The 27,588-nt window shown below is 44.0% G+C and overlaps 1 protein-coding gene and 1 non-coding gene across 2 annotated transcripts in view; both read right to left on the bottom strand.

Annotated features, from left to right (window-relative positions):
* LOC124805453 (gonadotropin-releasing hormone receptor-like) overlaps positions 1-27,588 on the bottom strand; it is a 605,403-nt gene that overhangs the window by 426,133 nt on the left and 151,682 nt on the right. The gene's annotated exons all lie outside the window — the stretch shown is intronic.
* Trnaa-ugc lies at positions 4,332-4,405 on the bottom strand. The gene has a single exon. It is a non-coding gene; the product is annotated as a tRNA-Ala (tRNA).

Raw genomic sequence — 27,588 nt, 5'->3', positions numbered from 1 at the left:
GGGGTTTTATTCGTGTAATAGAAATTTAATGAATTCCTTCTGGTACTCATGTGGATGACCGTACAGTTTCATTATTCAGAGTCAATTGCTACTTTTCACGCGGTATAGATAATTGTCTAGTTCTTTCACCAGTTGGGTTTGATCTTCTGTTGACTTTACTAGAAGGTAAATGATTACTAGACGGTAAGTGACAGCATCACCTGCAAACAATGTAAGAGAGGTGATTAGATTGTCTCGTTAATCGTCTACATAGATTAGGAATAGAAGATGGATTATAACACTTACATGGTGAATGACAAATATCACTTTTGCTTCACTCAATGATTTTCCTTTACTTACTACCAACTGTTATTTTTCTGAGAGCAAAGCACGCATCCATTCGCACAATTGCCACGATGCTCAATAGGAACATACTTCGATTAGAGGTCGCTTCTGGATTTCTGGAAATATGGAATCAATTTGAGATTCCTTGACGATAACACACATTACTTCGTGTGAATAAACAGCTATTCTCGTTTAGAATTAGATCACTTTGAAGTTTTTTAGATGATCAGTTTTCAATTGCTATAATTTATTTCGTTATGCAATTAATATAATTTCTTCTTCTTTTTTATATGATTGTAGTAGCAGTTTGAATTTGTTTCTCGGCGGAAAACTGTAGATATGACAGAAAATAAATAAATATCTGCGCATCCACAAATATCAGTAAACTATCATACTTGTCGGTCATTTTTCCATTCCTTAGTCAGCGTTGACCCAGAAGTGTCTCCTGCTGGGTCTCTTTTTCTAGTGTGAAAAAGAAGTTCAGAGTCACCATCATCATCATCATATTCATCATCACCTGCAGCAGCATCTTCCTTTAAAGGGTTAGGCTCCTTCATGTGCCGAAATAAAAGGGATCATCTACTACGTATTCTCCAATATAACGCGGTGTCTGGGTTTCCTTCCCCACAATATTTTCCATATGATGGTTCCAATTTAAGTTATCCATGATTGTAGCTCCCTGACATTTAGCTGAATCGACAACGTTAGGATGTGACTGATTTATCGTAAAGGCGAACTTTAAAGGAATTGTTTACGTTTATATGAAGAACCTTATTCGTTTCTTTGTTTACGGTTAAACTGTCATGTTTTGCACCTTGAAGATACGTTTTCAACATTATTTTCCAATTCGCTTTGCTCTTCGGACGAGTTTACTAGACAGCAGCACTATCTGCTTCAAGTCTAAGAGAAATATTCTGATTTTCTGCTAAATAGTTTATGTATATTAGAAATTTAAAAAGTTCTATATCACTTTACTTTCGAGGATTACACCCATCACTTCTGTTTCACTGGGTAACATCCCTTCAGTTAGTGTGATCTTTCAGACAGGAAAGCACGAATCGAGTCGCACAACTGAGACGATAGTCCATAGGAAAGCAATATCGTTGGAAGGCGCTTATGAGGAATGATATCAACGGCCTTTTGCGAACTCTGTAAATACGGAATCAATCTGAAAGCTCCTATATGCAATACGTTGTGCGAATAACGTGCCAGCTGTGTCTCACAAGATTGGTGCTTTCCAAATCCATGCTGGTTTGATGTCAATAGGTAATATATTTTGGGGTATTTCATAACTTTGGAACAAGGTATTTGATTACACGTCCTGCTACATGTCTATGTCAATTAAATGGACCTATAGCTCAGTGGATTACGTTTATTTTCTTTCGTATGTATCGCGGTGGTCTGTGCAACTTTCCATTCTTCTCACTTACCAAAAATACTAGCATATTCCTCATGACGTCGTAGGAAAAGCAATTAAGCTGCTGCATCGTTGATGCAAAAGATGCACTCCTAAATTGTTAGCCCACACAAGAAAGACATTGCCTGTAGAAACATAATCGCCCTGCTGCGACTATGATAGGGTCATGACAACGTAGTGGAACATGTCTGGTAACGCTGTGATAGTTTTGTTGCTTCCTGGAATGGCAGAGAATTATCTTTCAAAATTCACTTGATATACCAATCAGAGATTCTGAATGAGTTGCACTTTGGTGTGTCATCGACTTATCTAATATATGTTTATCGACAGGGGAGATGACATTCTCCGCAGCAGCTACAACTAACCCCGTTGTCTACAATGCGAATTATCTGAATCAGACATCACAAGGGGAATGCGGAGGCGATAAATCAAAGAACATAAGCGACATTGCAGGTTGGGGCAGGTGGAGAAATCGGCCGTGGCAGAGCACGCGCTGAGTGAGACCAAGCACGTCATAAAATTCGCCGACACGGAAATTCTGGCTGTAGAGAAGCGCTATCACACGGGCTTGTTCAGAGAAGCTGTAGAAATACAAAAACACGCAAGAAAGAGGAAAGCCTTAAGGTAAACGGATTCGGGCTTCGCGTACTGCAGCGAACGACCGTCGCAGGTAGCAAGAGGAGAACCGCACCGGAAATGACCGAGGAGAAGCCCTCGGACGTTGGCGCGCCAGGTGCATATAGTCTGTGGCTGCGAGCTCGGCTCCATTTCACCACCGGTAATGGAGGATAAAACTTTGACAATGCCAGCCACTCGGGCTGGCGAAACGCCAGTGAAATCATTAGATGAACGATGGCCGAAGAACCCGATACAGAAGCCAATAGGCAGTTTGTCAAAAATGAAGTGATCGTGTGGTGTTGTTGGCCGGGAGTCGCCATTCGGGGAAGTTCAGCAGCGAGGTTGCAAGTCTTATTTCAGGTGACGCCACATTGGGCATGATGGCGAGGAGGACGACAGAACACGCAGTCCACGAGCAGAGAAAGCCTCCAAACCGGCCGGGAATCGAACGCGGGCCTGCGGCATGATAGGCAAACACGTTACCACTCAGCGAAACAGACGGACCTTCCATTAGGTTTTTCTATTATATCAACTGTTGGTGATGAAGCGATTACAGAAACTGACAAATTCCTCCTAGTACTACGTGCGATTAATTATTTTAAAACTTTTGCTTTCGTTTTCAGAATACACTTACGTCCGAAGTATCGCCACTGTTTAAATATTTCAGCCTGCTGACTACATACCTCGTATATTCAGCCAAGTCACGGAAAAAGACAGTCACAATCTCTATCCTCTTCGGTCAATCCTCGAATTTCTGTCAGAGAATTACAGTCTTCAAAAAAAAGAATGTTGAAATGTGTGTGAAATCTTATAGGACTTAACTGCTAAGGTCATCAGTCCCCATGCTTACACACTACATAACCTAAATTATCCTAAGGACAAACACACACACACTCCTGCCCGAGGGAGGACTCGAACCTCCTCCGCTGGGACCAGCCGCACAGTCCATGACTGCAGCGCCTCAGACCGCTCGGCTAATCCCGCGCGGCTGCAGTCTTCAGTTAATCCTTAGTGGCTGACGTGGGAAATTCGTAGCAACGATTTCAGATTGGCTACAATGTTTCCTTTATCTATTACACTATCACTAGAGTTTTCTCATGTATGTCCACGGAAATGGATTGCACTATTACCGCTAGTCTGAAAAAGCCCACAGATGAAACCGGCAAAACCGAGTACAACCACATGTCATAGGCTGACGTACCCGCAATGAGACAAGCGCCGCTCCCTGATGGAGGGTGACAAGCCGACATGCGAACTGCGCCATCCGGCTCCGCCCGGCTTGGATGAGTGGCGTGTCACGGGCAGGTGTACAGCCACTCTGCATAATGGCCTGTGTTTAGGGGAGCGCTCCCGCTGCCGCGGTCCAACACTTTCGGCCAAATACCCCGACTAACAGGTGCTAGGCGCAGGCTGGCACCGGCTTCACACTACTCTCGATCGCAAGCAGCTTGCACCTAATGTCATTGTAGTTTAGTAGAGCCGCATCGTACCACAGTAGCTGGAGAAAGAGAAAACACAGGCCATTTCACAAATGGCGCGTACCTCCTGTTAAGTGGTTTGTGATAACACGTATGCTGCACCACAGTCCTTGAATTATTGCAGGTACCTTGTCCCCCAGATCGGCAACATCCTGTGTGCCATCTACGCACCTTTGACGAGCGCCTTAAAAATGTACCTGTCAGAGACTTCGACACCCATTCGGCTGGGTGGTGCCTCGCAGCTGCTCTAGCACCTGAGGGCAGGCAACCCCTTCGACACCCCTTAGGAGGAGTCACCTGCCCTCAGGCGCTACAGGTTGCGAGGTACCAGTTAAATGGGTGTATAAAGATCGTATCTCTTCTTTCGGACATGTCCGAAAGAACAGATACCATCGGTGACCATGCACCTCTCTTAGAATGAAATGATAGTTAAATCAAGACCCTAACGTGTCGATAGGCGTTGATATACATCAACGGGGACAGTTGAAACTGTGCGCCCCGACCGGGAATCGAACCCGGGCTCTCCTGCTTGCATGGCAGACGCTCTATCCATCTGAGCCACCGAGGACAGAGGATAGTGCAATTGCAGGGATTTATCACTTGCGCGCTGCCCATGAAACCCACATTCCCAACTTAATGTCCACACACTACATTCGTAATGCCTCTGCCCATTACACTCATTACTCGCGGCAGACGATCTTACCGAGTACCGTAAGAGTTCAGGCAATGGCCGGTTAGCCTTAAGTATGTGAAGATGGTATCTGTTCTTTCGGACATGTCCGAAAGAACACATAACATGAAACTTCCTGGCAGATTAAAACTGTGTGCCCGACCGAGACTCGAACTCGGTACCTTTGCCTTTCGCGGGCAAGTGCTCTACCATCTGAGCTACCGAAGCACGACTCACGCCCGGTCCTCACAGCTTCACTTCTGCCAGTATCTCATCTTCTACCTTCCAAACTTTACAGTACTGCAAGGTTCGCAGGAGAGCTTCTGTAAAGTTTGTAAGGTAGGAGATGAGATACTGGCGGAAGTGAAGCTGTGAGGACCGGGCGTGAGTCGTTCTTCGGTAGCTCAGATGGTAGAGCACTTGCCCGCGAAAGGCAAAGGTCCCGAGTTCGAGTCTCGGTCGGGCACACAGTTTTAATCTGCCAGGAAGTTTCATATCAGCGCACACTCCGCTGCAGAGTGAAAATCTCATTCTGGAAACACATAACATCTTCATATAGTTAAGGCTAACCGGCCATTGTCCGGCCCGATAGCTGAGTGTTCAGCGTGACGGATTGCCGTCCTACGGCTCCGGGTTCGATTCCGGGTCGGGGATTTTCTCCGCTCAGGGACTGGGTGTTCGCTGTCTTTATCATCATTTCATCCCCATCCGGCGCGCAGGTCGCCCAATGTGGTGTCGAATGTAGTAAGACCTGCACCAAGGCTGCCGGATCTGCCCCGCAAGTGGCCTCCCGGCCAATGACGCCAAACGCTCATTTCCATACCAGCCATTGACCTTCTTCTTCTGTGCTGGATGCACACGCATTGCCTGAACACTTACGGTACTCGGTAAGATTGTCCGCCGCGAGTAATGAGTGTATGGACAGGGGCACTACGAATGTAGTGTGTTGACGTTAAGTTGGGGATGTGGATCTCACGTGGAGCGTGCAAGGGATAAATCCCTGCAGTCGCACTATGCTCTGTGCCCTCAGTGGCTCAGGTGGATAGAGCGTCTGCCATGTAAACAGGAGATCCCGGGATCGAGGCCCGGTCGGGGCACACATTTTCAACTGTCCCCGTTGACGTATGTCAACGCCTGTCGACAACTTCGGGTCTTGATTTGATTATCTTTCAGTTAACTGAGTGACTATCGAAGTCCCTCATAGGTAGATTTTTAATGCACTAATCAAAGGCGCGTAGGTGGCACCGAGTATTTTGCCAAACTGGAGGGATCTTAGAGAGTCCCTTTGCCGTTTTATACTCTCACATATCAATGTTGCACCCCACAGGAGGTCGCAACATTCGATGGCTGAAGAAGAATAAACACTCGGGTTGCTGCTTCGGATTACTTTCAGGTTTCGTCGAATGGTTTTGAATGATCCCTAGAGATTACATCCCTTATACCGCAACAAAAACTGCAGTTACACTATGCTCTAAAGGGGACAGATTATGTTCAATGGCTTTGCAGCCCCATGGTGTCCTGAAGAGTAGTGTTGAAATGTCCGGGGTGTGTTAACAGTGTAGAACTTCAAGAGAATGGTCCTATTGCTGATAGCTCCGTGAACTGTCGTTTTCTACTGCGACTGACTGCAGCCGAATAGGCCTCGTAAAGTCCAACAGTACCGACCGACTGCCGTATCATCCGCCGGACAGGCGTCATTGCATGCGGATATGGAGGGGCACGTAGTCAGCAACAACGCCCTCCCGGCCACTGATAGCTTTTGTGACAGGAGGCGCTACTTCTGGGAAATGCAGCTTCTCCATTGACGCCTTTTATGCCAGCTCCTGAGGACGTTTCGTGTCGATTCTGATCGGCAGTGTGTCATAAGTGTTTTCCTTGGCCACGCAGAAGATAGCCGCGTGGTTTCAGCAGTGTGTGTCGCGGTTCGGACCTTGATCACAGAGGCGTCAAAAGAAGGGCTGATATGTGGGTTAGATGTGGCGTGACGACTTTCGCGACGGCCTTAGGCAGAATTGTGGAGAAATTTTGTGCCAGTGTGACATCACTAACCACCGTACACCTCGCATGAACATCTAAGTTGTTGCCTTTTATCACATGTGTGACATCTTACTGTTTCAAGCGTCGCCCTGCTCAAAGGTGATGTCGCAGGGTGTCCTTCTGCAGCATTACAAGCGAAGGTTTGCATTTATGAGCAAAATTTCAGACTTATGTGTCGTATTGGGAGAGAAATATCAGGCTTCGAAAAAACTGACACCTTTTTGCTCAGTGTAGTAGGGCCTATGATGCGGCAAGTCATAGGGCGGAGCTAAGAACCCCTCCTCGCCATTTTTAACCTCATTTGGGCATCAGGTCTCTTTCACGACTCTGGCGAGAGGCAATTTTGATTCCACTCTGAAACCTGAGAAAGCCCTCATGTAGCCTAGTAGTTACCTTAGTGTTGCCCTCACTAGTTTTGCCGGAACACTTTTAAGTCTTTCAGTGCGGTTTCATGACGTATCACTCCACCTTTGATAACTTTGCCCTCCAGAAGCAGGCCATACAACAGGCTTTACTGTGCCGTAATCACGTGGAAGGTATATTTTTTGACATAGAGGGAGCCTTCGATACTACTTTGGGCCACATTATCCTCGGGCGGCTCAATGAATGAGGTTTCCGGGGATGTCTTCCCATCTCCATACGCTCCTTCCTCTCATCACGCTATTTTAGATACTAAGTCGGTGAGGTTTCCTCTGGCCTAATTTAGCAAGACAAAAGTGCCCCGCAAGGTAGTGTCTTTGCCATAGCTATTAATAGAATCACCTCAATAGATAGACGTCCTGTCAAGTGTTCCGTGTTTGTTCACCACTTCTCTTTGTTTTGCTCCTCTTAGAGTCTTGCAAAAACTTGTTAATTGCAACTGAGTATTCGACGGCTGCAGGATTGGGCGGAGGTTTCAATTTCTTCCCGAGGAGTGCGTGTGTATGTGTTTGTGCGTTATTTTAAACCGTTCACTTTCTGTTTTAAACTTTCCAGGTTGCGATTGGAGGCCATTGCTATTACTTTTACACAAACACGGTGAGCTTTCTATGGCTCACATTGAACTAAATATGCAAGGTGGCGCACCTTAGGGACCAACAAGGTGAGACGTTCATTCACTCGATGATTGATAGACGGTGCATGGGTTTCCTCAGCCCTCTTATTTAGAAACGTTCGATGCGTTGCACCATGGAGGATTTCGGCTGGCTTTTGGGGCCTTTGGAACCAGCCTCTTACCGAGCCATTGTGCTGAGGTTAGCGACCCGCCGCTTCACATCAGACAATGATTCATCATGATGCGACGAATCTTAAAACACTGGCCACGCCTTATGCACCTGCGTTCCGTACCGCTGCACGGCCAAGGATGGAAGGGCTTTTTCAAAGTCAATAAATAGTGACAAGGTGCTATGGGATTCGTGCGAAACATTGTGTTTTAGAGACGGGTGGGGTTATTTTGAGAGTTCTACCAAGGTTGGAGCAGGTCTGTATCCTGGCTCTTACAGAGGCCCGAAACCCTTTCACACTTTACGCATTATAAAAAAGATTCAACTCCAGTTTTTCGTTTCAACCTCCCTTTGCTTTTTGTTTTTCTTCTTTAAATTTTAAATTTGATCACAGTTTTCTAGCTGCATAAACTTATGGATCAAGCTTAGGGCACACCCTTAGCTGTTCAGTAGTGCTCCCAGACCACGTTTTCACGATTCGTCTTCCCTGTGAATGATCTGTATTTACTAATAGCTAAATGTGACCCAGAAGGCATTTCAGGTCAAACCGTTTCATCTGCTTCGATTCCCTTAGTCCTGTACATTCAGTGCAGTACGTGTGCCCAGCAGAGGATCTGGTCCATCTAGTGCACGGCCGACTATACTTTGTTCAATGGCAGAGGGAGCAGGTGTAATTCTGCTGGGTATTGGGGCACGTGGGGGTTTGGGGATGAACAGGCAGACTGAGCCGCCAAGGAGGTCTGCAAGGAACATGACGTGGCACAATGCGCCATTGCTCTGCAGGCTGGCAATTCACTGTTGCGTCATTGGTGCATGTAGTTTTGTGGTGGAGGAGTGGCTGGCAATGAGGGACGACAGGCAGAAAGTGGTGAAGCCAACCATCCGGCAGCGGTTGACCTCCTAGCTGTCACGTAGGATGAAGCGACCCTTAAGCTCTTCCAGTTGGTCACTGTCCCTAACACATGGCTTCCGATTCTGGCGAGACGATCCCCCGGTCTGTTAAGACCGTAGCGTGGAAAGCATTCTATGCCACATTTTTACTGAGTGCATTTTATGTTGTGGATAAAAGGCACAGTGGATTTCGGTGGAAATCTACCCTCTGTTCCAGCTGTTCAGCGTCCGGCGAACTTAATGCGTTTCACAGTAGATGGCTCATCCTTTTTGTTTCAGTGATCGGGCAGCCATTTTTTCTGTTGTATTCTTTCACATCGTTTCGTTAATTTTCTTTATTGCTGTGAGTTCGTTCTCTCTCTCTCTCTCTCTCTCTCTCTGTGTGTGTGTGTGTGTGTGTGTGTGTGTGTGTGTGCGCGCGAGCGCGCGTGTGCGCGTGTTTGTTTGTTTGTTTGTGTATGCGCTCGCGCGCGCTCGAATTAAGGCCCTTATTTCTGGTTTCCTCTGTAGTTACAATTTTTATCTGTTTTTGCCCTTTAATCATACTGATATCATGACATTTTGTCACTAAGGACCTTGCTGTTACACGCCGGAGCAACATATCATTATCTTCATCAATCAGCCGGTTCTTTTGCCCGAGTCATTTTCTCCATTTGCTGAAGATATTTTCTAAAGCAGTGTGGAATACACTCATTAGTGTATGGAACTGGTAACATGTATTTTCTCTCTGTGTTTCGCCAGTTTAAGTATTGTCTAAAGATGTATTCAGAGTACGAACAGCCCATCTTGAAACCACAGTGATGTTCTGTAAGCCACGTATCAAGTTGCTTTTCAAGAAGTGCATGGTTTCTGTGTAGTTCTTACAGTCCTCTGACATGGTTTCTCGTGTCTTTAGGAACCGCAAAAAGTAGGTTATACTGATTAGTGGTGGATAAAGGAAAGAAAATATTACCCAACAAGAAACAAAGAATCACTGAGACAATTAAAGCATCCAGGTGGACATGATCAGTGGATGAATGCTTATGATTTCAGTTACGACACCAGTATCGTCTGCATGGTACACAGTTGGTCAAATGCTGTTTGTCGTTACAAAATTACTTTCTCCCTCTGCTAATGCCTCGCAATCTATACCTCGAAAAATAAAAGCTGTAATAATCAGCGTACTGGAATCCTTCGTCCAGCACGTAATCGAACGATCAGATTTGATAGGCCTTACGTAAATATATACCCGCTTCAATCCGTATTTCTGTATCAAAGCGTGAAACAATACCAGTGCGACGGCAAATTGTTTATGCTCTTTCGTATTTGACCATGCGATATTCGTAATTAATTACATAAGACCCGTTTATTAACGGTCTAAAACATAATTATTTCTAGCACAAATAAAATCAACGTTCGCATTTCACTTTTGTGGAAATTTGACGTATTTCGTTCTGTGCCTATTTGTTTTGTCTTTTTGGCGTGTATTTGACACGTGAAGATTATATTAGAATATAACGCAAAACAAAACGCAGCTTGCGTGCGTTTGGTTTGCTCGCACCGCCCGCCGCACGGCGGTTATGAATTGCGGGCTTTGTAGTTACAGAGGAGAGTTGAATTGTCGTTCTCTGCGTAGTGAAATTGACTTCGAAATGCTCGGCTTGCCCACTGGGTTACAGAATGAAATATTTTTTACTGTATGCAAAAGGATTCAGAAATGTTAACTTTTCCGTGCAGTCACGAAAACTGAAAATTGTATTATGTGTTACGGTTAAAGTGCCTGGCTGCTAGAGGAAACACATCATCGCCTGTCAATTGCAATCTACAATTTCTTTGGTCACTGTTATCGTTTGAAAAACAGAGACTGCCTTAATACACAATACCTGCCAAATGAGTATTTCAAGACAGCATTTAAGTCACACAGAGAAGTTAAAGTTTAGATGATTTCTGAGTTAGAGAAGTTGGAGGATGGCGTCATCAGCAGGTTCAATGAGGATAATCGACTCTAAGACAATATGTATCATCTGACAGTGAAAAATTACGTCTAGGTTTATCAGATTCCACTTCATTATTTGTCACGCGCGCAAAAATTTACTGAAAGTATTACCTTACCTGAAATCATTCGCTAACATTTTAATGCGTGCATGTAATGTAAGGACATGTCCCATCTTCAGTATCTGTTTATGACGTCTTATGAGAAATATACGGTCACTACACAGAAACAGGATGTCCAACAACGAAACGATTGACATCGTACTTCTGGTATTTCTAAGGTCATGGTCTTCACTGCGTTACAATTTACATGTATGAGGACAGCTATTGTAGAGTTTTAGCACTGCTCTACCTGAATGCCATAATAAGCGCGATACTTTCCTATTGCCGCACGTCAGTAAGCGTCAAAAGTGCGACCTGTTCTGTCAGCTTCGTGATCTGGCAACTCAAACCCCCAAAGACGACCACATTTGCCTATACGCAACAGCGTAAAAGAAAGTACAATGGGTATAAATTTGATGTTCGTGTTGGTCATTGCATAGGTCCGAATCTCCGAAAGAATCTGTCAAGAAATGATACTGTCCATTTGGGAATTATTCCCGGTCATAAAGTAATTATCAGTATGTCTAGGAACATGATACCAGTAAGTGTGGTTTCTTTAAAACTGAGTAGACCAGTGACAGCTTTCGTCAGACAGCACCATTATTCTCCTTTGCAAAGAAAGAGGAGAGAAAATTGGGTTTAGCGCCAGTCAACGTCGAGGTTCAAATGGTTCAAATGGCTCTGGGCACTATGGGACTTAACATCTGAGGTCATCAGTCCCCTAGAACAGAACTACTTAAACCTAACTAACCTAAGGACATCACACACATCCATGCCCGAGGCAGGATTCGAACCTGCGACCGTAGCGGTCAACGTCGAGGTCTTTAGAGATGGGGCACAAGGTCGGTGTGGTATCGTCCAAACATCGCAGTGCTACACTAAAGTCGGCAACGGGCATCGGTACGACAGACATAAGCAGTCATCAAGACGAATGTGAGTCGCTCCTGGAGAGATGCCCTCTCACTCAGCATTGCATCGCCATGGCACAGATCTCGTTGTAGAGCCAATTATGGAGTTGCCCTGCCCCAGTTCGTGACATCCGATGAAGCAGGCTGCATCATCTGGTTCGGACACCAGTGCTATTCAAGTGTCAAACGAATGTGTACTTTTGTAAATGTTGAACTTGTACTTCAAGAAGAGAGTTTGCAATTGCGTGCCTCAAGTGATGCTTTACTGTTCAGACAGCTGTAAATATTCGTTGCACTCCTGTGGCAATGGACTGTATAAAGTTAAATAAAACTTTTTCATCGCTCTCGTAATAAAGTGAACTAATGTTTCGTACGTTGTAGTTGTAGTTCCCATCCTCCAGAGCAATCAATGAACACGCATTTACGACCAGACGAGTGGAGCTTCGTGAGGTTATAACAATCGAACATAGCAAGGCAAAGGAAAGAGGCTAGTCGTGTCCGTTTCAGAGAAACTTTTGCAAACTCGTCGCCAGTTTTGTAAAGGCCTCTTCGCTACTGCTATGGAGACAGAGTTGCCACTGTTGTCACGTTAGACCGAGTTTGTGAGTTCTTGAAATGGCTTCTGGTGCAGTACACCGCTAAGACAATTTCTCCCTACCACTATTAAACAGCTATGCCCCAGAGTAAGGTAACACATAGGTGATCGATGGTTCTACAACACTCCAACAAATAAGAAACAAGGTCACACAGCTGAGTTAATACCGTTTACTTATCTTTGTGACTTGTTGAATGATTAAGTCTGCAACACTGCTTGTAATATAACACAGAAAAGGCCCTCAATGGCTAAGCGCAAATAATCGTAGCTAAACTTCGCAGTACGTAGCAAATGCAATTTACAAGAACCGTCTGTTCACTTCCGAGAGTTCACTAAACGACGTTCCCTGTCCAAGTCAGTCCTAGACGATGATCTACAGGGTGTTACAAAAAGGTATGGCCAAACTTTCAGAAAACATTCCTCATACACAAATAAAGATGTTATGTGGACATGTGTCCGGAAACGATTAAATTCCATGTTAGAGCTCATTTTAGTTTCGTCAGTATGTACTGTACTTCCTCGATTCACCGCCAGTTGGCGCAATTGAAGGAAGGTAATGTTGACATCGGTGCTTGTGTTGACATGCGACTCATTGCTCTACGGTACTAGCATCAAGCACATCAGTACGTAGCATCAACAGGTTAGTGTTCATCACGAACGTGGTTTTGTAGTCAGTGCAATGTTTACAAATGCGGAGTTGGCAGATGCGCATTTGATGTATGGATTAGCACGGGGCAATAGCCGTGGCGCGGTACGTTTGTATCGAAACAGATTTCCAGAACGAAGGTACCCCGACAGGAAGACGTTCGAAGCAATTGATCGGCGTCTTACGGAGCACGGAACATTCCAGCTTATGACTCGCGACTGGGGAAGACCTAGAACGACGAGAACACCTGCAATGGACTAGGCAATTCTTCGTGCAGTTGACGATAACCCTAATGTCAGCGTCAGAGAAGTTGCTGCTGTACAAGGTAACGTTGACCATGTCACTGTATGGAGAGTGCTACGGGAGAACCAGTTGTTTCCGTACCATGTACAGCGTGTGCAGGCACTATCAGCAGCTGATTGGCCTCCACGGGTACACTTCTGCGAATGGTTTATCCAACAATGTGTCAATCCTCATTTCAGTGCAAATGTTCTCTTTACGGATGAGGCTTCATTCCAACGTGATCAAATTGTAAATTTTCACAATCAACATGTGTGGGCTGACGAGAGAGAATCCGCATGCAATTGTGCAATCACATCATCAACACAGATTTTCTGTGAACGTTTGGGCAGGCATTGTTGGTGATGTCTTGATTGGGCCCCATGTTCTTCCACTTACGCTCAATGGAGCACGTTATCACGATTTCATACGGGATACTCTACCTGTGCTGCTAGAACATGTGCCTTTCCAAGTACGACACAACATGTGGTTCATGCGCGATGGAGCTCCTGCACATTTCAGTCGAAGTGTTCGTACGCTTCTCAACAACAGATTCGGTGACCGATCGATTGGTAGAGGCAGACCAATGCCATGGCCTCCACGCTCTCCTGACCTCAACCCTCTTGACTTTCATTTATGGGGGCATTTGAAACATCTTGTCTACGCAACCCCGGTACCAAACGTAGAGACTCTTCGTGCCCGTATTTTCGGCGACTGTGATACAATACGCCATTCTCCAGGGCTGCATCAGCGCATCAGGGATTTCATGCGGCGGAGGGTGGATGCATGTATCCTCGCTAACGGAGGACATTTTGAACATTTCCTGTAACAAAGTGTTTGAAGTCACGCTGGTACGTTCTGTTGCTGTGTGTTTCCATTCCATGATTAATGCGATTTGAAAAGAAGTAATAAAATGAGCTCTAACATGAAAAGTAAGCGTTTCCGGACACATGTCCACATAACATATTTTCTTTGTTTGTGTGTGAGGAATGTTTCCTGAAAGTTTGGCCGTACCTTTTTGTAACGCCCTGTATAACCAAGTGGGTGAGAGCTGCTGTTTTATCTTCCGGGTAGGCTTCTGTCCGTTGTCATCCGGTCTTTGGCAGTTTGTACTCGGCCCGCAAGTGGCCGAGGCGGAGTCGCCCGTGGCGCTGGTGAAACTCGCGCAACTGGCGAGTCTCTATGGCACTACAACCAGCTCGCTTTTTTGCGCCGGCGGTGATTTTGCCCTGGCTGTATCTTGTTCGGTCGACAAAGCAGAAACCATCCAAGTATTTGTCACATTGCATTTACGGGAGGCACAGAAAACTTGTATTTCGATGGCCGCATGGGTATTTGAACGCTGGTCCTCTTGCGAATGCGCCACGCCATCCGCTGCCCTTGCGTTCACACTTAAGGCACTACATTGATATTTTTTGCACTGTGCAAAATACATATTTCTGTTCGTCTAATTTAGCACGGATATGAAATAGGTCTCACCCAGAAAAGCTGTGACAAACATGTAATTCTTTCAAGATTGGAATATAAAATCAATAATCCCCGCATAAGATTAATGGTAAAGTCCTGTACCATCTCCACTAACGTAGCTGACGGATACGCAGATACATGTGTTTGTCTGCAATAACATGCACATAGATTTGTTCAGAGAGAGAGAGAGAGAGGGGGACAAAGTACGAGAGAGGGTGGGTGTGTGTGGGAAGGGAGGAGGAAGAGAAGAAGGGAGAGAGAGAGAGAGAGAGAGAGAGTGAGAGAGAGATATGGAAGGTGAGATTCTCTTCACAATAAGCCTACGACGAATTCTTAGTTGCAAACACGAGCATTCCTCCATTACAGCTGAAACACCTCCCGATGCACAGTTATTCTTTCACGGACGTAGACACAACGATAAACGCTCGTCGTCCATCATTTCGAGGCCTCTCAGCACATTATGTAATATTCCTGGTATATCCCTTACATCTCCAAAACATCAAATCGTGTCAGATAATTCGTACAAAACTGTAAACGTATACATTGCCGTGCTCTGACAGCTGACTTCTCAAAATTCCAATGAGGTTCCGTGCTAAAGTTCATGAACGTACTGATAAGTTGAAGGTTCTCTTTGACAATCATGCTTCTATACGTACAATACGAGTAAGAAGAACTTCTCCTACTCCGACAGCTGAACGACGTCAAATTATGAACAACCGGGATGTAGCTCACAGACGTTCCAAGTCAAATTCGAAGTCTAAACGCTACGAAGAATACAGAAAGCTGTGAAGCATGGAAAAGCAATCAGTACGTTTGTAATGCCAATAACAGATGCACTTACTCTCTTGTTTACAGCGAATTCAGTCATCGATTCTCTGGAAAAATGTCCAAAACTTGCGTATTGCAAAGACAAAATCGAAAACTGTTTTTCAGCTCTCAGCTGACGAAATGAATTATTTATTTTCAGACCTCCAAGCTGCGAAGAGCTACCACGCACAATAAACCACAAACTATATAAATAACTATTATACTTTCCACCAACAACGTGTTAGAATAAAGGCAAGCAGAGAACCAATAATTAGAATCATTTCTCAAACAACAAGCAACGACAGTATTAGCAGCAGCGTGATCAACAATGTACCAATTGCATTCTTTGTCGTGAATGTGATATATCGCACTGAATCGAAACGAAGAATAGTGCAATGTCCTGCAATCAAAATGTGACTACCGACCAATTAGTATCTTCCCAATTGTATCCAAAGCCCTGGAATACATTATTCGCGATCAATTTCCTGAATACGTTCAGCAAAGCGTTTGACAGCTACTTAACAAAAACGTAATACCTAAAATTTCCAGATTGTGAGCTGAAGCAGTTTGGAAGCTAGGTGAAAAGAGACAGTAGAGCGATGTCTGTGGGAATGATTTTTCCTTGCAGTGCAGCTCCGATATGACGGTGTTTCCGTTAACACAAGTTCATGCTTTTTCTTCTTCAGGAATGTGTACTACAGCGTTTAAACACAATAGCAGTTGTAGTTTCCTGTCAAGGAATTTGACGGGCACCGTTTCTTTTAGATCTTCGAATTTCAGTGCTAAAATGAGGATCAGTGCTACATCTTCGTCGTATTGGTAAAACCACCCACAGCTGTTCTTATAAACATCAAGATGCATAACATCTGTCTCCCACTTACGTGTTTAGGACGTCAGGTCAAACCATCTGGTTAACCCACATAGTAAGCAAGACAAAATATTGTGAATAACACTAACTATTACCTTCATCGCAGTGCCAGTACTGTTGTCTAATGGTTTGGCTGAGACGATTCTGCGGAGATCTGGGGTGCAAATTTCTCGACGTCCGCTATCGGGTGGAGAAATGTAGGGTCCCCCTGAATAGGCCAGGCGTGCACTACACGCCGGAAGCGGCTACAAGGGTAGCGGAGTACGTGTGGAGTGCACATGGGGGTTTTTTGGGTTAGAGAATTCCCTCCCTAGGCCCGACAAGAACCCTACTGAGACGCGGCAAGGTAGGAGTAGGCAAAATGGAACAGGGAATAACAATATTAATGTGCTAATAGTAAGCTGCAGGAGCGTCTATAGAAAGGTCCCAGAACTGCTCCCATTAATAAACGGTCACAACGCCCATATAGTACTAGGGCCAGAAAGTTGGCTGAAACCAGACGTAAACAGCAATGAAATCCTAAACTCAGACAGGAATGTATACCGCAGAGACAGACTGGACAGTGAAGGGGGAGGCGTGTTTATAGCGATAAGAAGTGCAATAGTATCGAAGGAAATTGACGGAGATCAGAAATGTGAAATGATTTGGGTGAAGGTCACGGTTAAAGCAGTCTCATACATGGTAATTGGATGTCTCTATAGGCCCCCTGGCTCAGCAGCTGTTGTGGCTGAGCGCCTGAAGGATAATTTGGAAAATATTTCGAGTAGATTTCCCCACCATGTTATAGTTCTGGGTGGAGATTTTAATTTGCCTGATTTAGACTGGGAGACTCAAACGTTCATAACGGGTGGCAGGGAATTTTTTTTAAGTGCTTTATCTGAAAACTACCTTGAGCAGTTAAACAGAGAACCGACTCGTGGCGATAACATATTAGACCTTCTGGTGACAAGCAGACCCGAACTATTTGAAACAGTTAACGAAGAACAGGGAATCAGCGATCATTAAGCGGTTACAGCATCGATGATTTCAGCCGTAAATAGAAATATTTAAAAAGGTAGTAAGATTTTTCTGTTTAGCAAAAGTGACAAAAAGCAGATTACAGAGTACCTGACCGCTCAACACAAAAGTTTTGTCTCAAGTACAGATAGTGTTGAGGAACAGTGGACAAAGTTCAAAACCATCCTACAATATGCGTTAGATGAGTATGTGCCAAGCAAGATCGTAAGAGATGGAAAAGAGTCACCGTGGTACAACAAACGAGTTAGAAAACTGCTGCGGAAGCAAAGGGAACTTCACAGCAAACATAAACATAACCAAAGCCTTGCAGACAAACAAAAATTACGCGAAGCGAAATTTAGTGTGAGGAGGGCTATGCGAGAGGCGTTCAATGAATTCGAAAGTAAAGTTCTATGTACTGATTTGGCAGAAAATCCTAAGAAATTTTGGTCTTATGTCAAAGCGGTAGGTGGATCAAAACAAAATGTCCAGACGCTCTGCGACCAAATTGGTACTGAAACAGAAGATGACAGACTAAAGGCCGAAATACTAAATGTCTTTTTCCAAAGCTGTTTCACAGAGGAAGACTGCACTGTAGTTCCTTCTCTGGATTGTCGCACAGATGACAAAATGGCAGATATCGAAAAAGACAACAGAGGGATAGAGAAACAATTAAAATCGCTCAAAAGAGGAAAGGCCGCTGGACCTGATGGATTACCAATTCGATTTTACACAGAGTACGCGAAGGAACTGGAAGCAGTTAATTCCATAAATTATCTGGTAGTACGCATTAGGAGTGATTTAAAATGGAATGATCATATAAAGTTGATCGTCGGTAAAGCAGATGCCAGACTGAGATTCATTGGAAGAATCCTAAGGAAATGCAATCTTGCAGCGGTAAACCGTAGGTCTCTAGAAGAGCGTAGCGTTCCAAAGGATTGGAAAAGGGCACAGGTCATCTCCGTTTTCAAGAAGGGACGTCGAACAGATGTGCAGAACTATAGACCTATATCTCTAACGTCGATCAGTTGTAGAATTGTAGAGCACGTATTATGTTCGAGTATAATGACTTTTCTGGAGACTAGAAATCTGCTCTGCAGGAATCAGCATGGGTTTCGAAGAAGGCGGTCGTGTGAAACCCAGCTCGCGCTATTCGTCCACGAGACTCAGAGGGCCATAGACACGGGTTCCCAGGTAGATGCCGTGTTTCTTGACTTCCGAAACGCGTTCGATACAGCTCCCCACAGTCGTTTAATGAACAAAGTAAGAGCATATGGACTATCACACCAATTGTGTGATTGGATTGAGGAGTTCCTAGATAACAGAATGCAGCATGTCATTCTCAATGGAGAGAAGTCTTCCGAAGTAAGAGTGATTTCAGGTGTGCCGCAGGGGGTGTCATAGGACAGTTGCTATTCACAATATACATAAATGACCTGGTGGATGACATCGGAAGTTCACTGAGGCTTTTTGCAGATGATGCTGTGGTGTATCGAGAGGTTGTAACAATGGAAAATTGTACAGAAATGCAGGAGGATCTGCGGCGAATTGACGCATGGTGCAGGGAATGGCAATTGAATCTCAATGTAGACAAGTGTAATGTGCTGCGAATACATAGAAAGATAGATCCCTTATCACTTAGCTACAAAGTAGCAGGTCATCAACTGGAAGCAGTAAATTCCATAAATTATCTGGGAGTACGCATTAGGAGTGATTTAAAATGGAATGACCATATAAAGTTGATCGTCGGTAAAGCAGATGTCAGATTGAGATTCATTGGAAGAATCCTAAGGAAATGCAATCCGAAAACAAAGTGAGTAGGTTACAGTACGCTTGTTCGCCCACTGCTTGAATACTGCTCAGCAGTGTGGGATCCGTACCAGATAGGTTTGATAGAAGAGATGGAGAAGATCCAACGGAGAGCAGCGCGCTTCGTTACAGGATCATTTAGTAATCGCGAAAGCGTTACGGAGATGACAGATGAACTCCAGTCGAAGACTCTGCAGGAGAGACGCTCAGTAGCTCGGTACGGGCTTTTGTTAAAGTTTCGAGAACATACCTTCACCGAAGAGTCAAGCAGTATATTGCTCCCTGCTACGTATATCTCGCGAAGAGACCATGAGGATAAAATCAGAGAGATTAGAGCCCACACAGAAGCATACCGACAATCCTTCATTCCACGAACAATACGAGACTGGAATAGAAGGGAGAACCGATAGAGGTACTCAGGGTACCCTCCGCCACACACCGTCAGGTGGCTTGCGTAGTATGGATGTAGATGTAGATGTAGACGTGAGAGTTTCATAAGCTCCAGCGATTTTCACTTGTCTAGCGGCGTGCGACACAGCAACGTGAATTCGTTCGTATTTCCAGTTGCAGGCACAGATTGTTACCGACTTCCTCGAAGTAATTGCATTCGTATTACAATTCCTCAACATTTTACAGATTATAAAAGAAAGTTTAGATTGATTTGTCACAAAATCAGTTGATAATTTCACTAAACTTTTATTTCTTATCGAAGAAACAGTGAGACATCATTTGTGCAGTTCGGTATTTTATAAAATTACTATAGGATTAATGTAGCCCGTCCTAACTTAGTAGGATTCTGATGTAAGTCTACTGAATTCTCCCCTCTGTTAGTAAATGAAACACGGCATGCTAGCAGTCAAACTATACCTGATTGCCACGGACAGTATGCTCTTTGTTTTCGGCTACAGTATAAAATTAGCCACCTTTTTTATATCAGTGTTCATGCTTATGTTTACTTTATGAGTTTCCGTTGTGTGAATTAAGTTATTGCCCTTACTTTCCCTTTAGGTATTATCCGCACCATTACTGCTATTTATCAGAAGTGTGAACAACCTCATATTTGGTTTAAATGGCTCTGAACACTATAGGACTTAATAATTGAGGTCATCAGACCCCTAGAACTTAGAACTACTTAAACCTAACTAACCTAAGGACATCACACACAGCCATGCCTGAGGCAGGATTCGAACCTGCAACCGTAGCGGTCGCGAGGTTCCAGACTGTAGCGCCTAGAACCGCTTGGCTACACCGGCCTGCTCGAATTAGTAATCTATGAATTAAATTCAATATTTTGATATATCTACCACATTCTATTTATTTATTATTTCCAAATTTCTTCAGTGATATCTGTTTTTATACTGTGTAATGGCTCTGAGCACTATAGCACTTAACAGCTATGGTCATCAGTCCCCTAGAACTTAGAACTACTTAAACCTAACTAACGTAAGGACAGCACACAACGCCCAGTCATCACGAGAGAGAACTCCCTGACCCCGCCGGGAATCGAACCCGGGCGCGGTAAGCGAGAACGCTGCCTCACGACCACGAGCTGCGGACTTTATACTGTTTAGCTTTTCTATCCACATTCACACCAAGTTCAGTCAATATTTAATGAAAGTGGTTTACACGTAAACAGAATCTTCATTCTGTGAAGGTATCCGAATTCTGTTTTGGTCCACTTTCAGAGTCACTTGAAACAGGCAAATAAGAAAGTGATTCGTAGGAACATCGAAATTCTGACGCAAGAATAGGTTGATGCTATAAGAATTTCATCACAAGCAACCGTAATTAAAGAAGCTCTGCTGAAAAATTATGATAAGCATATCGAGTCGGTGTTGTGATGGACAGCGCGGTATGAAAAACGATAACGACAGAAAATCACCGTGCGACTGCTTTGTAAAGCACTGCAACTAGATGTCCACAAAATAAAACTATGTAGAGAGAACAGGTGACTGACTCGCTGTCGTATGTGAGTATCAATGTGGGAGTGGCATCTGTTCATTCAGATTTCTGTTAGTTTCTTTGCTACACTTTTTTATGGTGTTTACAGCTGCAACAGGCTGTTTGAGTTACTGTCTTTTCAGCCAAATACCAGGCGCGCCGGTAGCAGTGGGGCAGTGAGAACGATTTGGGAGGAAACTACAATTGCGGCATTTACCTTACATCCAAGGGAACGGGCCGAAAACTCGGCCAGAACAAGGGGAAAGACAGTTTTTAATTTAATTCAGGGACTGGATTCCAAAAAAGAAATTTCAGGCCCCAGTATGTGTGTATTTGCTTATGAGCGTATAGTGTAAACAGACATCTTGTCCAGCATATGCAGTATTTTGTAGCACAGAAGCTGCTGATTCGCGTGTTTTGTTATTAATTTATTGATTTATTTTAGATACCTCTCGTTCCCTAATCATGAGAGTCGGGCGAACTGTTGTATGACTTTGCCTGTTTCAGCCATACATCGGGTTAAACTGTGGCTCAGGGGACGAATAACTGGGAATATTTGGGCGAGATTTCTAATTCCAGTATTCGTCTGATTACCAAGAGGAACCTCCGAAAAACCGTGATTGGTGCTTGGATGACAAGACCTATTTTCATTTATTAATGGGAAAAATGTTGTGAATGGTTGGAATGTATTCATAAAAAATTGTTTGAGACTGAGACACTGCATCAATCGGACATTGTGATTCGTGTTATGCACGTGACCAAACGAGGTGGATTATCACTCGCCAAGTTACTCGTGTATGTATCTGAAGTTAACATTTTTTTACAGGCCCCATGCCCATAAGGAGGCACTATGTCAAGCCACTTCCGGAATTGTGTGTTTGAGTTTCAGTCTGTCGGAAGAGCTATCTTCTGAATACGAGGTGCATTCAAGTTCTAAGGCCTCCGATTTTTTTTCTCCGGACTGGAAAGAGATAGAAACACGCGCATTGTTTTAAAATGAGGCCACGTTCATTGTCAATACGTCCCAGAGATGGCAGCACCGTACGGCAGATGGAATTTTACCGCCAGTGGCGAGAATGAGAACTGTTTTAAATACTTAAAATGGCGACGTTTTCCTTACTTGAACAGTGTGCAATCATTCGTTTTCTGAATTTGCGTGGTGTGAAACCAATTGAAATTCATCGACAGTTGAAGGAGACATGTGGTGATGGAGTTACGGATGTGTCGAAAGTGCGTTCGTGGGTGCGACAGTTTAATGATGGCAGAACATCGTGTGACAACACACCGAAACCACCTCGGGCTCGCACAAGCTGGTCTGACGACATGATCAAGAAAGTGGAGAGAATTGTTTTGGGGGATCCCCGAATGACTGTTGAACAGATCGCCTCCAGAGTTGGCATTTCTGTGGGTTCTGTGCACACAATCCTGCATGACGACCTGAAAATGCGGAAAGTGTCATCCAGGTGGGTGCCACGAATGCTGACGGACGACCACATGGCTGCCCGTGTGGCATGTTGCCAAGCAATGTTGACGCGCAACGACAGCATGAATGGGACTTTCTTTTCGTCGATTGTGACAATGGATGAGACGTGGATGCCATTTTTCAATCCAGAAACAAAGCGCTAGTCAGCTCAATGGAAGCAAACAGATTCACCGCCACAAAAAAAACTGTCAGTGATGAAAAAATGATGGTGTCCATGTTCTGGGACAGCGACACAAAAAAAAACTGCCAGTGATGAAAAAATGATGGTGTCGATGTTCTGGGACAGCGAGGGCGTAATCCTTACCCATTGCGTTCCAAAGGTCACTACGGTAACAGGTGCATCCTACGAAAATGTTTTGAAAACAAATTCCTTCCTGCACTGCAACAAAAACGTCCGGGAAGGGCTGCGCGTGTGCTGTTTCACCAAGACAACGCACTCGCACATCGAGCTAACGTTACGCAACAGTTTCTTCGTGATAACAACTTTGAAGTGATTCCTCATGCTCCCTACTCACCTGACCTGGCTCCTAGTGACTTTTGGCTTTTTCCAACAATGAAAGACACTCTCTGTGGCCGCACATTCACCAGATGTGCTGCTATTGCCTCAGCGATTTTCCAGTGGTCAAAACAGACTCCTAAAGAAGCCTTCGCCGCTGCCATGGAATCATGGCGTCAGCGTTGTGAAAAATGTGTACGTACGCAGGGCGATTACGTCGAGAATTAACGCTAGTTTCATCGATTTCGGGTGAGTAGTTAATTAGAAAAAAAATCGGAGGCCTTAGAACGTGAATGCACCTCGTAAAGTTAGTTCTTTTTTCAGTGATGGTTATCTTGAATTTCATCCTTATCCCAAAAAATTACGCTCATGATCTTTGTAGGTATCGTATCAAGGTATTACTTTCAAAAGTTATCGAATGCTATGAATAATACTTCAAAATACTCGCTTTCTCCAGTAGACCGATGAAAAAATTACGTGCTAAAAAATACTATTACTTCTAGGAACATTGTCTGATTATTGCGAGCTATTTGTAAAATATATGTGATATACATCTTCCACGAAGTGATTTTTACAAGATAATAATCAGACACTCTAACGACGTCATGAACGACTACCAATACTGCTAACAACATTTGGACCTAACACACTGGAGACGTTTTCCTCAGTATTTCTTTTGACACGTCATTTCGGCAACATCAGTCAGGTAAGTCACCTCCCTTACACCACAGCAGTGTGTACTAATTACCTTCATACCTCTGTAGCTCTTTTCTGGCACCAGTCGTTTCCACCCATACGGATTAATGAACTTTCTAACTGTGAGTACATTCTCACAACTTCAACACTGAATATTTGTTATCTTTGGTGGATGCAAATGTTGGGGATTCGTGAAAGAACAATGTCGCACAGCCGCCTCAAATGAGAGCAGTCGAAACGAATGCGATGAGCCACACACACACACAGACGTACTGAGGACGAAACCTCTCCACACACAGCAAGCGACCGGCAGTCGACGTCATTCGGATAGCGGCGGCCCTGCTCGCTGCATATTAACGAGGACAGTAATGTCCACGCCAGTCCGACACAGTTCTCTCCCACGCCGGCCTTTCTATGTATATTGTCCTCGCGTCCAAACCCAGCTCCGTCGCACGTAACTCGCTCGCGGACAATGGTTTCCTCAGCTAATGGCCGCCATCGGGCAGAATAAAAACACCTGTTAATGGCTGCGCCGTGTCCGTGTCCATCAGGTAAGACAATTAAGGTTATTGGTGGCGCCATTATAAGAAGCTTGGGGTACAATAAAGAGGTCTGGTGTAATTGCGATAAAAGCAACATTTGTCGCGGGAATAGATCGCGGACCTAACACAGGGAGGCGGAAATAGGCGAGCAATTACTTCCTTTATTTCTTGCTTTTACTAGATGAACTATTTTCAGTAATGGATGGGAAGAACAGATTTTTATTTTTACTGCTAACTTACTTTATAACTGACTTCGCACTTTTATTGTGAGACGGAAGCTTGTAATGCAGCTACAATACAGTGCGTTGTGTAGAAGGTTCACAAATATCGTAAATTCTCCGCGAACCAACAAGCCTCCTCATTTTACAAGGAGGAATTAGCTTAAGCTCTGAATGTATATCTATACATAGCAAGGGACTGCAAATTCCTGGCAGAGGGGAATTTCTATTACGCTGTCTACAAGCTCATTTATGCTGAATGAATCTCTCTCATGAAAGGATGCAGGATTTATCGTTGCTACGACGTGTATTTAATTTTAAAAATTGATGCGGCAATGAGGAAAGTGAACGGCTGCCTCAATATTAGACTTATTTTTCATGGACACAAAATTACTGTAATATAGTTAGTTTACGACAAAGCTGCAGAGACCTGTAGCAAAAAGAGTCGGATGCTTAATGAAATGGAACGTGTGACAGCTGACTGCAGTAGTATGCATGAAAACACAAAACAAAAACGAAGGCTAACCGTTAAACTTTAAGAATCGACTGTCCAAGAGAACAGATAAAGAAGTAAGATCTAAGATAGATACAGTAGCAAGGATTCCAATAAAAACGGGCTTACGTTTAAAACAGGCATCCAAAAATATGGATCTTCCACCCAGAAAAATGTTAATTGAAAACTATGCCAAGAGCACTGATCCAGTTATGTAGGAAATCGTCCTGCAACGTGTCAGAGGCAACAAAATGTACTATTGCAGAACAATATAACTCGCAAAGGTAGAATGTTTCGGTATTTATTACGAAACATGTTTCCGAAAACCGTAGTCCAGGAGATTGGAGAAGGAATTAATCGCAAGGGCGTAGCGTCTATATCTTAGTTCCAGTGGAAAATGATTTATTATGCAGGAAGGAGCTGTTATGCCAAAGTGAAAAGAAAACTTGCTTAGGGAACGGCAGAAACGAAGAAGACCATCAGATCAACATTAGTGTTGGTAGCTGAAACTTCACGAGTTATTAGCGAAGGGTACGCTACAAATTTAATCCAACACTCGATACTGAAATCTAATTTTGTGTCTCCAAATGCTATACTAGGAGAGACCAAGAATTAACTAGGATTTCATTTGTACGGGAGAAATGGCCTGGTTTGTCTGCTAGGTGTCTCTGTTACGTTCCGTTTTGAATGAGTTGATTAACAGTCATCGTGAGTTATGTCATGATGCTGTTTTCGTAATCACTGTTTCACGCGATCAGCAGGTTTGCGGTTGCACTAAATAAAGTTTCTGTCAGAAATTAATACAGAACAAGACATCATGTTATGGGCCTAATATGGCTCAGAAATAAAGCGGTCGGTATAAGGCGCTGCAGTCATGGACTGTGCGGGTGATCCCGGCGGAGGTTCGAGTCCTCCCTCGGGCATTGGGGTGTGTGTTTGTCCTTAGGATAATTTAGGTTAAGTAGTGCGTAAGCTTAGGGACTGATGACCTTAGCAGTTAAGTCCTATAAGATTTCACACACATTTGAACATTTTGAAATAAAGCGATAAGTGAGTCAGCGGAAGATTGCTTCACCACCATGGCTGAAGAAGGCAAAAGATGTCGAAATCAGTGTCAAAATAATATTCATTAGTGTTTCACTAGAGGTCCAGCCCGGCTTCTAATTATCTACAGCCATACGACGTGACTGCCTTAGCGGTAGTAAATGATATAAAAAACCCTCCTCGTGGATTAATCTGTCTGATAGTGAAAACCGTATCAAAATCCCTACAGTAGCTCTTGAGATTACCTTCACGTACAGACTGAAAAATGTGTGAGCGGAAATTAATTTATAGTGTGAGTTGATGATAGACGTAATAATCCATCATGAATTTGTTCCGCTAGGTGCTACAATTAACGCTCGTTACTGACTTTGGTGTTACACCAGTTCCTTGAGGTACGGAATGAAGAACGGCCTGTACTGCAGAGATCGAAAGACTGGCTCCTCCACAACAACCCTCTTGATGGTGTCACGAGAATCTTCTCCAAAACCTAAAAAAAATAACAGTTTTTCAGTCGTACTATTACCGCTCCTCCAGTTTCTTTTTCTCTTCCCTAGAATGAAAGACAAACTTTTTCACGGCATAGAAGAGGCGAAATAAAAATGATGACAGAGCCTTTACGTATAGACACCGACAAAATTAACGCTTTTTTGTTGATGACGATTAGCCGGTGATTGAAATCAGTGTGTAATACAGGCAACCAGCAGGCGAAATGCACAACCACCGGCACAGCACAAACAGTTCGTTGCTTTTTGTTTCCTCCCATATATGGCAGTAATCTGAAGCAGAGGCCATATGAAGATGATCTAATAATTCTTCTCAAAAGACTTGCAGCTCGTCACGATCAACAGATCAACTAATTAAATAACTCACCATCTGATATGCAAAAACTATCATCGATAATCTGTATCAGTCACTGGAGTGTACGTACCATCTTCAGATCAGCTACGACGAAAAGGTGTGTGTTCTAAAGCATATTAATAGCTACATAATATTTACAGTTACATCAGTATCCTTGAACAAACTAGTTTGCGCAGTAGCTGATGTTGAGATTATTGTAACCTGGGACTGACATCTCAATAAACGTTTTTGTGACCAAAAGAGAGTATTCTTCAACAGATGTGTCGCGGTAATGATACCTTCATTGTGCCACCACTCACAGTCCCTATTGATATTCGATGTTTAATATCGGACAAACATTATCTTTGACCTACTCTCGAAATAAGTAGTGTTTCTGAGGCAATGTTATATTTGCTCCGAAAGGCGTTGCAGGCTGTCACGACCTAGTGTTCTGAACGCAGTTTGGTTTCGATGTCAAAGGGCATTCGCTGTATTTGACACACAAAGGAGGAAGTGTGACGGCGTGAGAGCCGAGAATCAGGGAGGCGTGCGTTCAGTCGAGGTACTGCGTTCCTGTCTTACCGAACCATCGTCAAGGTCGTTTGTTGTTTAAAAGTAGGAACTTCCCACGCCAGTGAGGCAGCGCTCCGACTTGCCTCCACCGAAAATAAGAGCCGCGTTATTTTCGCACTGCAACACTTGTATCGTCGAGGAAAAAGAGTCCACTATTGGTAAAGTCACGGGTAGACGTTA

The sequence above is a fragment of the Schistocerca piceifrons genome, chromosome 7, assembly GCF_021461385.2.
Source record: "Schistocerca piceifrons isolate TAMUIC-IGC-003096 chromosome 7, iqSchPice1.1, whole genome shotgun sequence".
NCBI lineage: Eukaryota > Metazoa > Arthropoda > Insecta > Orthoptera > Acrididae > Schistocerca > Schistocerca piceifrons.
This window is presented reverse-complemented; position numbering and strand designations above follow the sequence as displayed.